The following is a 5,669-nucleotide window of genomic DNA, read 5'->3' as shown; positions in this document are numbered from 1 at the left end:
CCTTCATTCTCATTTGTAACTTAGTGTTTCTTTTTAGATTTCAAACGAAAGATTATCAAATTTTAAATCAACTTTTAGTTGTTTGAGTTATTTTCAAAATAACTCCCATGTAATATGTGAGCATAAATTTGGATGCGTTATTGTAGTACTCGTCATATTTTGACTACATTCGAAATAACCACATAACTAACAATATTAATATTAGTTATGACAAAGTTGGGAAAAAATGAGAGAATGCCTTAAACTCAATGAAGAGTTTACCTGAACTATCATATGTGTATTCTTAAGCTTACCTGAACGAGAGAACTTTATCCCAACATGTTGTACTAAAAAATGGAGTTCTTCAGCTTCATCTCATTTATAACTTAGTGTTTCTTTTTAGATTTCAGATGAAAGAGTATCAAATTTTAAATCAATTTTTAGTTGTTTGAATCAAACCGAGCATAGCTCAAATAGTTAAAGCACCTGTCTCTGACCAAGAGGTCGTGAATTCGAACCCACCCCCAAATGTTGTAAAAAAAAAACACTTTTAGTCATTTGAATTATTTTCAAAATAACTCCCATGTAATATGTGAGCATAAATTTGGATGATTACAAAGCTTAAACTCAATGTATTTTGCCACAGGATTGATTTTAAAAAAAAAAATAGATATCTTGTACATGCGTATATGATTTCTCACACACTTGACTATAGTGACGTACACATCGATCCCTTAGGGGCCGTTTATTTTTTGGAATGTAGATGTCTGAGATTTACGCTTATTTTGTAGGAAAATTTATAAGGATGTTTGGGAATATTTGGATACCCATTTTTGTTTTGCAAGATTTATTTTTATGAATGTTTTAAATTTATATAATGTCCCAAAAATGCCTTTACGAATATTCATATAATTTATAAATTAATTTATTACGATTTGCATTTATACAATACGTTTTTTTATTAATTGAATATTTATTTTTTTATAATAATTTTGTATATATATTTTTTATAACAAATTAATTCATATTATTATAATGTTTTTTGAAAAAAAATTAATATTAAATATAAATTTTATTTTCAACTTTAATATTTCTAAAAAGAGAAATATATAATTAGTCTTATCTTGAATGGAATTTATTTATCATATTATCGCACTATTATTTTTAAGATGAAAAATATCAAATGTATGTTGGTGGTTAAATATGTTGCTTTAAAATTATATATTTATGACAATAAATATTATTAATAATAATTCCTTTAAAATATTAAAAATAAATATAGCTATGGTATAGTTTAATTGACAATTAGTACATTAATTTATTAAATTATAAAATAAAAAATAAAACCAGAAAAATTGATAAAAGTAAATATACGAAGAAGAAAACAATGATGGGAAAAAATGTAAAAGGTTGATGCCCTCGACATTGGAATCTCGAAAACTCATATTTCGAAAGGGTATCTAAAATACGTTAGATGTCTCTCATATGGACATCCTAACTAGGATACCCAAGCATCTTAAGATGCTCGGCATCTTACCTTTGTGCAAAACAAATCTTAAAATTTCCACGAAACATATGACCCTTCAAGAAAGGGCCTATTCAAATTATTCTTCATGAGCATGTGTGCTTCTATAAAAATTTCAACTCGTACTTTGGATGAGAACTCTCAAATCTAATTGTTTTTAGATGTTTCTAAAGTTTTAGACAGTATATTATTTTCCAACTATATTTAGGCTTTTGGGGTATTAATTTGTGGATCCCTTTCTAATAAAACAATATAATATACACGATATGTGTATATACTCTCTCTTTTATACCCTAACAATTTTATTATAATTTTCTGTAGTAATTATTACAGTGGACAAATTAAGGGTGTATTTAAGAATGAGTGATTTTAAAGAAAAAAAAATTAAGTATAATTGATTTAAAGTGATTTAAACTCCTCTAAAATCAATTTTCTAATTTACCAAACATGATCAATAATCAATAAAAATGGAAGTCATTTCGACAATAGAAAAAGTGAATTTTGGTCATGCTAAAAATCAATCACAAACATGCTCTTAATTAAATTAAATTACTTATACTACAATATTAAACAACACCCGTCAACAAAAGTAATTATATCAATAAACCAAAGCACGAAATATCAGTAATATATCCAAACATTAACAAATTCATTAATATACCAAAATGAAGATGAAAGTAATCCCAAACACCAACAAATCCAAGCATAAAAATAGTAACAAATCAATTTCAAGTCTGGCAGTCAATAATCACTCTCGAGTTTGAAAAAGCGATAGAGCATCTTGAAAAGTTGGTTTTTAAAAGATTTAATAAAAACATAAATTTGATAAAATTTTATGACGCATATAAGTAAACGATTTTTTTCCGTGTCGATGTCGAGCACCTCGGATGAGTGGGTAGGTGCACCTCTCGTCCAGTGGGAAGTAATGAGTCTCGTCCCCCCCCCCCAACCTTGATTTTTTGGGTATGCCGTTGTTACCTTGCAGGAGCCACCTGGGCGAGACCCTTCTCACCTCGATCTCTTCTTTGAGATCTCCATGAAGGAAAGGTCTCTGGAATGGAACACACATGTCGACGTATCTTTCGACATTTGAAATCCTTTGTATCATCTAGTCGACTTCTTGTGATGTATTTGTCAATATATACAAAATATTTAGGATACAAAGCTAAACTGCAATATTTTCATGTCGTGGGTCCTATTGTATTTGTTCCTATAGCACAGCATCTCTAACCAAATCCTAAAAGAACATAAAGGAGTTAATCATTTTATTATAAAAACAATTTTTTTTTAAATCCATTTTTAAACATCAAGGAGCAAAGTAGTCGTCTTCCTGCCCAACATGTACAGAAATAAATGCTGAGAGCTGCCGTAATCCAAAATTGAGTGGTTCAAAACTCTTCTTCCCATTCCCCACGATTTTTTTTTTAATACACAACATGTGCAATGGATCGAACTCACAATTATCTCTTGTTTTTACATTAGAAAAATATCAACCCTGCGAACGTCAGATCGACTAATAGAAGTTGAACAGAGAGCTCTGTATGCCGTGCAGAAGACCTACAAAATATATGCTAAAGTCAACAAATATCCAAATCAACTTGAGAGTGGGGCGAAATGATCCTATTTATAGGTGAAGTCCCCGATAACATTCCCGACAATGTCTCAACAACTCTTTAAGGTTACCGTGAAGTGCAGCGTGATGTTGCGGAGTCTGTCGGAGATTAGGCTGAGCCGAAGTGGCCCAAGTACATATTTTGGTAGACTCGGCCATCCAATATCCTCGGCTCGGCATGAGGACTCATTACCGAGGTAAGCACACATCCTAGTGAGAAGCGAAACGTGTGTTACTGAACACCCAATCGTTACACGCCACGTATAAGCTAAGAGTTCACCTCCAACATCTTGGTTGGAAATATATGTCAATTACCGCTTAGCTCCACGATTTTTTAAGATTAGGTTTAAGTGGTTTTTCTTCCCGGCGAACAATCAATTGCTCCTTTCTAATTCAATGTCTTTTCAAAAACCTCATTTACAACTTCTTTATAGTGAACAATCTTTAAATCAATTTCTAGTTATTTTATGAATTACTCAATGTCATGCTTATCACTATCTTAGATCCAAATAGACATTTGATATTCTTTCTTGATTTCAAATTGTAGATAATTAAATTCAAATCAACTCTTATATCTTGAGTTTTTTGAAATATCTATAGTGTAGTCTAAGTTATTTGAGTTGATTTTTATTTTGTAAAGTTGGTCTCCCTACCATTTTTCTCCATGTTTTTAGCTAGTATTTTTTTGCTGAAATTTTCATTAAAATTAGGCATTTGTGTAGCTTTTTTGTTTTAGGAGTAGATTTGTTCAAAATAAAATGAAAGATTCTACATAACTTGGTCATTATCACAGTATATAATACTTTTGCCATTTTTCAAAAGGTATTATTATTGCTATTATTGTTGTTATTAATGGTACATATCAATTACCGCTGATATGCTCGCTTTGGCAGTTGGATAAGGCCATTAGTGCACAATTTTCTTTTATGGTTCTTGTATAGCTGGCTTTTAGATTTCTATGTTTGAATTAGTATTTTTTTTTTTAATATGTTACCCTTGTTTAATTTCAGCAGTCCACATGCACTATTTTTATGGATACTTTTCATATATATGTTTTTTCAATTAATGCAAAACATCCCTCCATTTTATTATCCATTTCTTTTCCTTATTATTTTATGTATCAGGTTCGTTTCTCTTCATCTCAGTCTTTTTTTTTTCCTTTTGCGAAATTGTTTGTCTAGTGTCATTTCAATTTATTCTGGTTTAATTTTCCCACGTATATCATTTTTAGAGAGAAGAGAAACTAATTTTTTTCAATTTTAAATTTCATATCATTTTTTTTTCCAACTAAACTCATTAGGTCGTTAGCTCTATTATTTAAAGTGTAATTAGTTTTTTGTTTGTGAAGGGACCCTTGAAATAATTTCTAATAATTCAAAGGCTAAAGTGCATTTTTTGAAAACTTAGGAACGAGAGTGACCCTATAAATGAAAATGTATGGACTAAAATAGTAATTTTCTCCTAAATCATTATGTACCATATTATTTTGTTTAGTATAAAACTAAAAATTCTTGTAAGATAAATACTAAAATTTATGACTTACAAGAATTTGTTTAGTATTTGTTTGAATCAAATAAAAGGAATTAAACAGCTAAAGAAAGGGGTAGTTTTATACCTAAGAGGGATTGAAAAGAAGAATGTAAAGTCTATAGGGTAGTTGAGTGCACAAAAATGTATCCCATAAAGCCAATGCTCTATTGACTTTGGACAAAAATCTTTCTCTAGGTTTGAATGTCCATTCAATTTTTAGCAATTGTCTCGTTGGGGTGAATTCTACCTGGTCAATGAATTTTCCTCTATTAACTTTGGGCCTTTGGCAATAACAGATGCATATTCTTGATCGAGCTTAAATGAACCAAATGAAAAAACAAAAATCTTCAAAGATACAAACTTCGACAGGTGTGAAAAAAGTACAAATAATGAAAGAAGAATCGGAAAACTAAGAAGAAATAAATGTTGGAAATTTTAAACAAATCCTAATTCATGATTATTCTAAAATAAAAGCCATAAAATTCTAGAACAATCAAGGCCAAGGATCTAAGCATGGAAGAAAACCAAAATCTATAAAGAGATTAGAATTACTTGAAACCATTAGATAGATTGATCATGATCTACAAGAAGTTGTGGTTTATGATGTTCCTCAACTATGCAACCCAAACCAAATATGGGCAATACTCTCTATTTGATGGGGAACAGGAGGCTCAAGAAGCATAGTGTATTGGGGACCATAACCATATATTTATAGGTTAATCCTAGGGTTTCCCATAATCCCTACGATTAATGGGCTGGTTTCTACTCAGCAAGCCACACCACTAAATGGGAAGTCATGGGCTATGCCCATTAAATAGCCCAAATATAATTTCCCACATATGAATTAATTATTAAATTAATTCCAACAATCTCCCACTTGGGTAACAATTTTCTTTATTAGTAATTATATTAATTTAGTTCTTTAGTGCACATCTCAATGCTATTAAAACAAACTTCCCTTTAATAACAATCCGGTCCATCTCGTATATCGATGAAGAACCAAAGCGGTTGTTGTCACATATA

The sequence above is a fragment of the Momordica charantia genome, unplaced genomic scaffold (genome assembly GCF_013281855.1).
Source record: "Momordica charantia cultivar OHB3-1 unplaced genomic scaffold, Mcharantia_2.0 BLBB01000081.1, whole genome shotgun sequence".
In the NCBI taxonomy this organism is placed as follows: Eukaryota; Viridiplantae; Streptophyta; class Magnoliopsida; order Cucurbitales; family Cucurbitaceae; genus Momordica; species Momordica charantia.
Note: the sequence above shows the minus strand (reverse complement) of the source record.